This window comes from Haliotis rufescens, unplaced genomic scaffold (genome assembly GCF_023055435.1).
Source record: "Haliotis rufescens isolate VD_foot unplaced genomic scaffold, xgHalRufe1.0.p SCAF_51, whole genome shotgun sequence".
Taxonomy (NCBI): Eukaryota; Metazoa; Mollusca; class Gastropoda; order Lepetellida; family Haliotidae; genus Haliotis; species Haliotis rufescens.
This window is the reverse complement of record NW_025964235.1, coordinates 687,926-701,189: the sequence shown is the minus strand read 5'-3', so window position 1 is coordinate 701,189 and position 13,264 is coordinate 687,926. Positions and strand designations below refer to the sequence as shown.

The 13,264-nt window shown below is 39.3% G+C and overlaps 1 protein-coding gene across 1 annotated transcript in view; it reads right to left on the bottom strand.

Moving 5' to 3' along the window:
• LOC124140669 overlaps positions 1-9,566 on the bottom strand; it is a 50,411-nt gene extending 40,845 nt beyond the window's left edge. The window contains exon 1 of the mRNA XM_046508353.2: positions 9,522-9,566. The gene's annotated coding sequence lies outside the window, so the exon portion shown is untranslated. The remainder of the gene's footprint in view (positions 1-9,521) is intronic.
• Between the last annotated feature and the right edge of the window lie 3,698 nt (positions 9,567-13,264).

Below are 13,264 nucleotides of genomic sequence, written 5' to 3'. Positions count from 1 at the left end.
ATCAGGATATCTGGGCCCTGCTCCACAAGGCCATCTTAGCGCTAAGACTAACGTAAAGTCCATGTTAAAGTATGGGAGTTACGATCGTCTTGGCGCTATGATCACTTTGTGGAACGGGGCCCAAGGCTTCTTGAAGATTTCTGGACAAAGAAATATTTTCTGCTAATTGTACCATGTCTACAAAGTGCAGATTTGTCTGAATTATATCATTCCAAAGAAAACATGGAATAGATCTTCTCAAGACCAGCAGCATTTTCATTTAAATATGAAACCTTAAGTGGTAACCATGGCAACACAATTAGTATCAGTTGGCCTATTTCTATGCACAAATGCGTATCTATATACATAATCATGATAATACTGATATGTCCAAAAACCATGACAACATATTGGCTGCTGATTCTCTTGTTTTTGTGAGTGCATTCTTGAGTGTGTGCATATGTGTGTGGTATTTTTAATTAAAAGCCACGCTCAGCAATATTCCAGCTACATAACAGCGGTCTCTAAATAATCAAATCTGGACAAGACAATCCAGTGATTGACATCATGAGCTTTGATCCATGCAATTGGGATACAATGACATGCATCAACCAAGGCAGCAAGTCTGACCACCCGATCCTGTTAGTCGTCTTTTACAACAAGTATAATCGACTCTTACAACAAGCATAGTCGCCTCTTACAACAAGCATAATCGATTCTTACAACAAGCATAGTAGCCTCTTACAACAAGCATAATCACCTCTTACAACAAGCATAATCGCCTCTTACAACAAGCATAGTCGTCTCTTACAAGCATAGTCGCCTCTTACAACAAGCATAATCGACTCTTACAACAAGCATAGTCGCCTCTTACAACAAGCATAATCGCCTCTTACAACAAGCATAATCGCCTCTTACAACAAGCATAGTGGCCTCTTACAACAAGCATAATCGACTCTTACGACAAGCATAGTCACGATGACATGCAAACAACCAAGGCAGCAAGCCTGAGCACCTGATCCTGTTAGTCATCTCGTACATCCAGCATAGGTTGATGGGGAGACACTCTATAACCTCAGATTCCCAGGTCAGGGCAGATCCATGACAATGGTTAAAGTAAAATTAATAATGGTTTACATACAGTATTTGTGAAATTTTGGGTAGGCTTTTAAGAGGACCCCCCAACAAATACACTGGATTATACAAAACTGCATAAATGATATTTACAAAACAATGTCTGACCATTACAAGTCCAGAATGCAATATTTGCAATCTATTTTACAGCGTGATAGAAGTATATTTAGTCACATTTGATTCAACGTTAATGTAAAACAAATCACGGTTCGGCATGAAAACCGAGTTGGCTTATTGATTCAACATCATCCCTTAATTGGCAATGAGCCTGACAATTTGTTTTTGGACATATTATCCCTTGCTAATTATAGGACAAAACTAGGTACCGAGACTTGGGTTTCACGTGGCTGAATGTGCTTCAAGTTTCCATTCCCAATTAGAAAACAACACAAGCAGTGACCTTGGGTCACTAATACCCCCAACTTTGACTCCAACATATTTCTAAGTTCAAAACAAGAAAACAGCAATATTTTCTACAAAAATCCACTTACAACATCAAACTTTGCACTGCACCTCTCCTATTGGTATAGAAACTGTAGCCCCAATTGGAAAAGAATCTTTGATGTAGTTATAGGTTGCACAAATGTTTCAGTAAAAATATTCTAAGTAATAAAACGAAATATAGCTGTTTTTTTCATAAAATCCAAGTATAGAAAACAAACTTTGCAATGCACCTCTTCTATTAGTATGGAAACTGTTCCCTAAATTTGAGAAAAGAATCCATGAAGTAGTTTTCTAGTTATAGGTCACACAAATGTTTCAGTAAAAAGATTCTGAGCAAAAAAAATGAAGTAAAGTTGTATTTTTTTCAGAAAATACAAATATTGAAATCAAACTTCGCACTGCACCTCTCCTATAGGTACAAAAAGTGTTCACCAAGAGTGAGAAGAATCTATTTAGTAGTTTTCAAGTTGTAGGTCGTACACACAAAATGTCCTTATAAGTACAGAATTCCATGGAATAACTAATACACATGCCCTTTTAAGTCGGGGGTAAAATAATCAACAGTGCCCCAAGAATGCCATAATACAATCAAACCATTATCAGTTCATTCCACTGGCCCTTTACACAATGAACTGTACGAGGAGACACGTGGTCAAATGTGACAGTCCATGACATACGTGATGCACAAAGTTGAACTACAAACCCCAGACTGTCACAACAGAAACTCATCCACGTCAAGTCTCGTAAAAACTGGTTTGGGTGAGTGAGTGAGTTGGGTTTAACGCCACTTTTAACAGTATTCCAGTTATATCACGGCGTGTCAGCTTAATGTGGGAGGAAAGCCCGAAGTGATGCAGGTCTCAGATGTTTACCACTTCGGTGAAACCCACGAGCACAGGTATGGTACTGACAAACCTAGAAACATAATCGGGGCGAACCGGGATTCGAACCCACGATCATAGGTTTCTTGCGTGCCCAAGGGACGCAACTCTTCAAAGCGAATCGGGGCGCCTTAGACGACTGGGCCACCCGTGCCCCCTAAAACTCGTTTGGTGTTTAAAGCTGAACTACTAATCATGTTATAACCCATGATCCTACTCAAAAGAAGTATTATTTATTATTGGACTGCAACTAATCATCCATTGCACCTCTCATATCTGTACCCCTAAACGACATGAGTGAGTGAATGAGTGAGTGGGTATGGTTTTACGCTACACCAGAAATGGGCTTTACACATTGTACCCATGTGGGGAATAGAACCCAGGTCTTGGCGTGATGAGCGAACGCTTTAACCACTCGGCTACCCCGACCACCCCCTAATCAGGTTGTGAGTGAGTGAGTATGGTTTTTACGCCGCTTTTAGCAATATTCCAGCAATATCACGGCGGGGGACACCAGAAATGGGCTTCACACATGGTACCCATGTCAGAATCAAACCCGGGTCTTCGGCGTGACGAGCGAACGCTTTAACCACTAGGCTACCCGACCGCCCCTTAATCAGGTTGTGATATGTGTACAGACTAATAATATGACATGTTTACAGAAATGATGTCGAGTGACATGATCTTATCTTTTAACAACTCTTCCATCAGTGAAAACGTTCATGCACACCTGCCTCTAAAACACACCAGATATTATATATAGGGCTTATAATTTAATTCGACAATGAAATCATGTTTAATCTACAATAGTTTAACCAAAAACAGTCGTATATTTCAAAGCAGACAAAAATGACGAGATTGATAAACATTCCGGGTGTAGCAGTACCTACTGTAGTGTGACATGAATCAGATGACTGTTAAGTTTATGCACAGAACTTGACACGCCTACAAAGTCAGTAGCCAATCAACAGTCAGTATGATAAAAACAAAGTTCATAGGACCTGTCAATCAAGGCAAGAGGCGAGAAGAACTGCAACAGTCAGACTGTAACGAACCCGAACAAATATGTCCGGGAGATGGACATGATGGATGCTGTTTCAAATGACATGGTCAGTTACCACCAGATTCAAACATTAGTTCCCTGAGAACGGGAAGACACAGTTGGAAAAATGCTAGTTAGAAATGAAACCCGAATACATGCACTTGAAGTTGTGGAACCAAGGCGAGCGGGAAAAAACAGGCGAGCGAGCCTGCACGTTTGTTGTTTCATTCCTTCTTGGCCTTCGGTCTCGAAGAGCTGTTTGGAAAATGAATATGCATGAATTTCGCTTAACGGCCTGTGCATGACAATACACGTGAGCAGAAAGGGTATTCCCCCGACTGTAATAGTGGGATTCCCCGACATTCAGTAGTTATAAAAGTAGTCCGCCTCGGTGGGTGTGGCTTAATTCATTGGGAAATGAATGCAATAACACATGACCTATTCAGCTAATCAGAATTCAGAAATTTCAATGAACACAACGACAATTTAATTATTTATGAATGACTTACTTTGTGGACATTTATGGTGTAACAAAATCAGTTGCTTTCTGTATTCTGTAATAGTCAAAAACAAGTCTTAAAGTCTTTGAAAGGCATTTAGAAGCGATACACATAAGGAAGAGAATTTATCAATGTCAACTTCTTTATTATGAGGAGTATATGCTTACTCCTTCATCAGGTAAATCAAACTTTTATTTCATCACAATAGTTTGTGTAAGACATTATCGATGACACAATTTACATACCGATAATGGTTACATTTCTTCCCATCGACAATAATTCTGATAATCTACCCTTTTAGCCAGCCCTAATTATACATAATCTCTGCAATCCCTGTTCAACCGTGTATGAACAACATCAACTGTTTTCTTGACTATTCTAAATGTACCATGTTATTGCTCTTGTCAGAATATATGTGTAGTATTTGTAGGATCTGATAGTATGGGTATGGCATAGTGTGTATATGATTACACGTGATGTGTGTGTGTGAGTGAGTGTGTGTGCGTGAATATGTACCAGCATGTGTGTGTCTGTGTGTGCTGGTCATGTATGCGGGCACTTGTGCTGGTCTTTTATGTGTGGTGTATGAAGTCATATTGCTCGTCAGGTGGGCTAGGATAGTTACAATCCAGTCTCAAATTTCATGAGCCATGGAAACTGACCATTTTGGAAGAAATCCCCAACCTGTTTTTGCATACTCACTTATTTGCTTCCGTATAGGTAATGGTGATACTGCTGCATTGTTCACTTAAGATGTGCCCCCCCCCCCCCCCCCCCCCCTAGGAATAGGAATGCAAGTTGCGCTGCTGAGACATTTTGTGTGTGTCAGTACTGTCACTGACTCACAGACAGAATTAAAGAGTCAAATTGTCAAAACGGAAGCAAAACATTCATCGTCCCACAATATTTGACACGTGTAGTAAAAACATGTTAAGTAACACACCTTGTGATTGGTTAAACTATGAAAAAAAACAATCAAAACATGTTGGTTATATTCGTGTTACAGTCGCTCAAACAAGATGAACGTAGTAACTTTGATCTGGCAGTCTCATTTCATCACAGATACTAATTTGATTTTTGATTTTTGTATCGATCTACAGAAACAGAACTTTTATATTTTGATTCAACTGAGAAGAGTGCACAACAATAATCACTTAAAATTTCAGTTATAAACCCCCCTGCCCCACCCCCTCTCTCTCTCATTGTCTTATTGTGTAATTACAGTAATGTTGTGGAAAATTATTCATTATTTAAGATGACAGACATGTAATCAAATTTAATCAAATATACATGATGGCAGAAATGCACAAAATAAACAAAAATAAGAAATAGTAGCCTGATTCGAAAACACATGCAAACCATTCTTAATAATTTCTCTTTACAATGACAGAAAGCTGGTGTACCTCCACATGAGAGAGCCGATAATTGGTTGCCAAGCAACAAAGGAGAGAAATGATACAATATAAGGGATAATTCTTCACCTGCTCTGATGTGGATATTCGGCCTCAGGTCTCAAGAAAATGTCCTCAAACTTCCCAAATTGAAATTGAACATTTCCCCATTAGCCTGTTATAATTTGTAACTACCATTACGGTTTTGTAGAAGTGACTCGTATCTCACTGATGACAGGGCAGGTATAGGGGAAGAGGCTTTCCTGCTAAGCTAACAAAGTAGACATGATTTATGCATAGCAACTTCTTTATTTACTGTAAAGGTGACGTTTCGTTATGCACTTACATTCTAAGATATGCTTACATTCCAAAATGCTTCGCTAAAAGGTGAAAGGCGCTAAAAGTATTTTCCTGTGATGGAGCACACTTTTTCAGTTACATCATAATGGGTGGACTTCTTGCAGCTGTTCAAGTTACCTCCCCCGTGGGCTAGCGTATCCTTGTAACATGGTTCTGTCTTTCTGTCAATCAAGGTGGCGCATCCACATCAATTATCGATCCATGAAGTAGATTCAGTGAATCTGATAAAACATGTCATGGCATTGACAATCTTCAGAAGGAAAAACAGCTATGGATGTATCAAACAAAATCTAATGGTGACAATTGTCCCATTAATAGTTAAAACTCTTTGTGTAGAAGAGATGTAGATCTCAGACGTTTAACACTTCGGTGGAACCCACAAGTACAGGTATGGCCCTGACAAACCTAGACACATAATCGGGGCGACCCGGCATTGCAACCCACAATCATGGTTTCTTGCGTGCCCAAGGGACGTACCTACAACTTTCAACATGACCATCCATCATATTTGGTCTACATATTTTAACAAACTGGATGTGTTTGGTTGACAACATTTCATACATACTGGCGATATACATGACATATTCCATATATACATCAATATATTTCAATCTATGATAATTTACATTATTAGCAGTTTGCCACATCAACTACACTCAATCCTTGGTCTCTTTCTTAACAATGCAACATTGATATTGATTATGTGCCTATTCCTAAATGCAAGGACACGGGGTAAGGTTCTTGGAAGGAGTGACAACATTGAATCGATGGCTTGCAGTATATACAAGTTTGCTTCATACAGGTACATATATACAAGCGGCACATTGTGGCAGGTGGTGGTGCCCCTGAGCATCTAGCCTAACAATCCAAGAAAGCCGCAGAAAGGACATTACCGTAATCGACATAATAAGCGCCCAGGGCGCTCTCTAAATTACAAAATAGGGGGCTCTTATTAGAATATTATTTTGGTGAAAAACATCAGAGTTGAAAGATCATAAATTTCGTGGTTTATGCTGACAGCCTGAAATGTTTATATACGACGGATATATTTTTCCAGAATTTAATTTCCCATAACTAAGGATGCATATGACACACGGATTATACACGAATGAATAAGTCTTGTGTACATTGATCAATCGGAAGGGGTGCTAGTTGGGATCGTTCACAAGCCAAAATATTTGCAAATATCGCCGTGGGCGCTTATTAGAGCGAGGCGCTTATTACGTCGAATACGGTACTCGTAATAGGCACTGGTGGCGCTACGATCGTGCCCAGGAATTCCAGCCTAGTTCGGCAACGGTGGAAACTGGACTTTTAAAGTCAGTTAACTCTCTTGCCTCGGGAAGATGGCACTTTGCGGTAGTAGTGGTGGTGGTGCCCCTGAGTATCTAGCCTAACAATCCAAGAAAGCCGCACGAGGACTTCCATCTACGACTCTGGACTAAGGCTTTTGTAGCCATGATCACATGACATGGATATGTTCATAAATATGAACAACAGTAATTAACGAGAAGTCACACAGTTGTAAACCTTGTTCAGGCTGGCAGACAGTAGATGTACAACACTATGGTGATCAGGACTAACGATGGTATTAGCGTCTTGAAACATTGTAATTAAGTGATTCTTGTTCTGATACATGTCATGGCTCCATGGTAATTAGCTTGGAATTAAATGTCCATTTGGACAATGGTTGTCCTGAGACAGTTCGATAAACTATAAAAGCAAACCACAACAACTGCCTCCGTTAATTTAGAAAACTGTATACCTCTTTCGCAAAACCAAAGACCCCGAGAGTAGTGCTGACGAACTAATGATGACAAATTGACACAATTAGGGTGAAACTGGGATTCACAATAATAGGATCCTGGCATGCTATTTGCTAAGGGACACGACTCTGCATGGCTAGTTGTGGTGCATTACACGATGTGGCTACTCATGCTCCGCAATATAAGAAGGAATCTTTTACAATAAGGATGTCTGATAAACAACATAGGGTCATATAATTCTATCCTGTCCTGGCTAGCCACAAGTTATCGCCATTTTTCTGAAATATTGTGTATAAAATTGACTGTCCTTAAAACTTTGATTTTTGTAAAACTGTCCATTGAAAGATTTGAGTAGATTTCAGTTATAATGCGGCGAGAGGGAACCAATACAGTGAAAACTTTCCTGTTGACTAGCTGAAACAGCTATTGCCTTGGTTCAAACAGCATGTGCAATGTGATCACATGACCACTTCAGTTATACAAATTATATTTTCTATTATCTCTGGTATCACACTCAAATATTTTATTCTTTAAAACCAACAAGAAATCTGTTCATAAATTTGTCGTCTGCCAGCTGACGTAAACCAATACCCCCACCATTCAATCTACACATGCTTATCCATAATACTATCTACTATGGATTTCTTGATATATACAGTTGCATTTTTTTTATAAATAGCTAACTTTTTTCAAATTGTATTTTGGGAAGAAATGACAGACAGATGGTATGCAATGACAGACAGATGGTATGCAATGACAGAACTATATGGGCATCATGGTGTTGTTAGATTTATGTACCTCTAGCATGTCTTTTCTAAAGTTATATTCGAGCAAGGTGTGTAGTGTGTTTCATAATATTTCCTAACAAGAGTCAGTTTAATTTATCATTTTCAGATAGATATTTCTCTCTTCTATTAAAAATGAGCAAAAGTAAAATGACATGCGATCATGTGTGCGCCATAACGGGGTTGGCGATAATTGGTGCTTGGCGATAACTGGTAGCTATCCAATAGTACTATTTTTTACCCACGGGGTTAGAAATAACTGAGTTAATAAACATTGTATGAGCACTAGCCCAAATATCACTTCTTGCGCACCAGTTCACTGTGTCCGTCATCCGGACGTTAATGTTGACATCATTCTTAAACACGAAATAAGTCACGCTAGAAAGATTGTGGACATCATTCGTCAAATTGTGGTTTTCTAGGACAAAGGTGGTGATAGTGCATTTTTTTGTAAAGGGGAGCTCAAGAATAAAGGATAAAGAAATAATGGGTAATAAAGAAATTATTACACTTATAGGTGTCATACTGATCTTATGAAACTTGTGTAAGTATTCATGTATTACCCTCAACCTAGCTCGGAAAATACAAGAATTATGACACTCATTTCATTTAACCTGTATGACACAAATACTTGTATAATATTCTCTATCTAGACATGTCAATTATTTATTTTAAGTGGCTAAGTTGAACCACTTGTAACATTGTTAAGAGATCTACTATAATAACACACAATGTTTCAAATAAATACCAATATTAACTGAGAAACTGAGAAAGAATTATATGAGCACTGAGGGAGATGATTTTATGTTATATGACAAAACCTGACAGAACATACAAAGATAATATGCATTAAGTCCATCACTTGGCCTGTATTCTGAACCAGTCAACAAACTTGAAATAGACAATTCCATACAGGTGTACAAACAGAAATATTCATCTGAAAGCACGTAAGAGGAAAAACGGGAATTTCACCCAAATGGTCAGTTTTCTTCTGCTGTCATTGTAATTCGGATTATTCCTAATTGAAATTGACATCAATCAACAACTGCGACCACGAACGCTCAATTGTCACTACCACCACCACCCCACGCAACGTGGAGCAGAGATATATACACCTGACACTTTCTAGCTGTAGACATTGTGACCCTACAACCATACTCACTCATCGTTACAATATCTTCAACAATGACATCATGACAAAACGACACGAAAAAGAAAGAAATGTCCCTATCTCCCTACCTGACAGAGCTGATTCCAGCATATCAAACGACCTTCGCCTTGGTCGTGTTGGGTAAGTACACTTCCTGTAATATCGTGTCTGCGCATGTCGGTCGGTCAGTGGGCCATGAGAGCGCACATGTACATATTGTTGGTGACAGAGTTAATCTTATCGCAAGGTGGCACGCTAAGAAACCTTCGCAGCTTTCCTCGTGGCAGTAATTACAAGTCTCACCTAACGCAGATATCACACATGTGCTGTCCCTACTGCCAACTTGTATTGAAATTTAATGGGATTCTGAAACTGTTGAATGTTTTCAAGCTACTCTTTTATATCGACATAAAGTAACAATATCCCTTAAATCTGCCGCTATACAAAGAAACGTGTTCCAAGGCACGTGTCTGCGTAACATTATATATAAAAATATATAACAGGCGTTAAATTCGGGATATTATGACAGGTGTTCGTTTCTCAATTTATCACATTGATAAGTTGCTCGTTGTGTTTTGGGTGTTTCAGAGAAGTCTGATTGGACAACTGAAAATGGATCTCGTGACAACAATTTTCATGACGCCCACGTTTGATCAGCAAACCCATATATAGAGTAGATAACAAGAATCAATCAATGAACGTATTATCGGGTGCTCCTTTGAGGTCATTTATTATACAACATACATATATGTAGGTCTTGTTACGACGTAAATTGTAATAAAAAGGTAAATTGTAATACTTGCAGCAAATTGTAATATTTTTGACGTAAATTGTAATAACAACGTAAATTGTAATAAAATTGGACGTAAATTGTAATACGCAAATTGTAATAAAAATTGACGTAAATTGTAATAATCTCAACTTGCGGTAAAATGTAATAACTTTTTACGTAAATTGTAATAACCTTATAAGTTTAGTGTCAAAGGCGTTAAATGACTAGAACCTATCCTTGTCCCTTGTCAGGGTTGGTACAGGGTTTATCGTACAAGGGTCATTAAATATGACTTAGTGTGGGGTGTGAGAACTTTTTGAAACTTGCTATATCGAATATTGTTGTATATATATAAACTAATTGGAGTGTTATTTCTGTAGGTTAAGTGCGTGGTTATCAACACAATGTATTTATATATAAAAATATATGTTTGGGATGGTTTCCTTGCATTTAAAGTGTGTTGGCAGTAGTTGAAAAGAGCGATTCAGCATGAAACCAAATTTGAAATGGGGTAAAACAGTTGTTACATAGTGTATGAAATACCCTCTGAAGACATATATTGCAGTCTCAAATTTAGAAGTTTTAACTCAATTTCAGAAAAAAAAGTGATAAGGGTAGGCAATTAGAACTAGGTAAAAAAAAAAAAGGAGCAAAATATAATTTGACTTTTTGGTAAGTCACCAGTCATTTCATTGGAATTTTAAGAGAGTATGTTATTACAGTGCTTGATGTTAGCCCAAATTACTTTAATCCTCTTAATCTTTCAGAGGAGGTTATGTTTTCAGGGGATTATTGTACGTATATATTTCGTATCAAGGTTTCTTGGCGCAATCCACCAACGATTGTCGAGTTTAATGATCTTCAAGTACGTTTCAAGTTTAAAGCGAAAAATTACTTTAGTGACAAACACATTTTCGTTATAATTTTTCAATTCCTTTCTATTTGGATACAAGCAGATATATTTCAGCAATTGATTGCAAGAAATTTATGATAATTCGTATACTCTTTGAAACTGTACAAGAGTTATCCGAAGATACCGGATGTTATTTGTGTATGCACGGGATCTGTCAACTCATTTGTTGTAAACTGACGTCCAAAAGAAACTTTACCAACTGAAAATATAAATTTCAGACAAAGTATACTTTTTTTTTCGATGAAGTCTATCTAAAACACATAACCTAAATACAACAATAGTGTATGCAGAAAATGTTAATCATCTTTTACATGTCTGCGAGATAACACGCGAAAAAGTGAAAAACACGTGCACCACGGACAACTTCAAATGCACGTGTCGGTAAGGGTATAAAACGATTGCAACGGCAAGTCAGACATCCACAGTGATAAAAAAAACGCAAAAGAAATGCCACGACTCACAGTCGAACAACGTGAACGAGCCTTGGGTATGGTACAGATGGGAGCCACCCACGCCCATATTGCACGAACCTTCGGTTGCTCCCGTGTTGCCGTTACCAACTTGATGCAACGTTACAGACAGACAGGGCAGGGCGCTGACAGGCCAAGAACAGGCAGACCCAGGGTGACCACGCCCCATGATGACCGGTACTTGCGTACCTTGCACCTCCGAAATCGCTTCCTGACAGTGACGTCATCGGCGACAAAGGGTTAGGTCACAGGATTAGTCGACAGACAGTGGCCAGGAGACTCAGGGCTCATGGAATCAGGGCTTTTAGACCACACAGAGGACAGCTATTGACAGCGCAAAATCGTCGTCTGCGATTGAGATGGGCCCGGACTGTACGACGTTGGCAACGACGTGACTGGCAGAGGGTTGTCTTCACTGACGAAAGTCGATTCTGTATGTTTAGGGCTGATGGAAGACAACGTGTTTACCGCCGAAGGGGTGAATGAGCGGCGGCGTGCAGTGCAGGAGGTCGTACCATATGGTGGAGGGAGTGTCATGGTGTGGGGAGGGATCTGTGGGCAGGAGAGGACACCGCAGGTCATCGTTGACGGAAACTTGACTGCTCAGCGTTACATGGATAACATTCTTCGTCCAGTTGTCCTACCATTTCTCAAACAGCAGCCACGTGGTGTCATTTATCAGCATGACAACGCTAGAGCCCATACAGCCAGAATTGTCACTAACTTCCTCGCAGCCAACAACGTCAACGTCCTGCCGTGGCCTGCACGCTCACCCGACATGTCCCCCATAGAACACCTCTGGGACTTGATGGATCGTCGTGTTCGACAACGACCACACTCTCCATCCAACCGGCAAGAACTGATCTTGGCCCTCCAAGAAGAATGGCGTCAAATCCCACGTGACCTCATCAGACGACTGACTTTTTCTGTGCGTCGAAGAGTTTTTTGCGTGTATTGAGGCATTTGGTGGTCACACACGCTACTAATGACTTGTTATTGAACGTGAGCGATTGTTTATGTACTCTGCCTATTGTCCATGATTCTGAAAGCTCGAGTTTTGTACCACACCCAACTTTGGGGGGCTCTGACGTCATTCTCGGTCGCGGTATGATTGTCATTTTCAGTGTTGATTATGTTGATATATTGATCTTCTCAATACACTTTACTTCATGCATGTATGTTTTGTTGTTTTTGAGCAAGAGTGATTTCAAACTCTGGTAAAGTTTCTTTTGGACGTCAGTTTATTTGAATTCTTCGTCAAAATAAAATGAATTGTATAAATGTGATTAAATTCCCTCGTTTGTTTCAAGAAAAGGATCATGTACCCCTTATCAACTCGTACAGCGTTTCCACTGCAAATCGACACACTGGTTGACCAGCCTGTGTTTGTACCCTTCGTCATCACTCGTTCAGGCTTGTCGAACTGGTCAACGTACTGTTGAAGCAAGTCATGCAAAAATCATCTTGAATAACCTTATAAGAGTATTGAACAATATGTCACAATTAAGTTATTTGTCGAATATACGGTTGTGTAACCCATCATTTTGAACCCGAGGATGGATCTTTGAATTTATCGATGTTGACACTACCCTTTAATGACGATTGTACGATAAAGCCTATACCAACCATCCCTAACTTAAGCGTTTTGTACGTTTGTCATCATACACAGTATTTCTC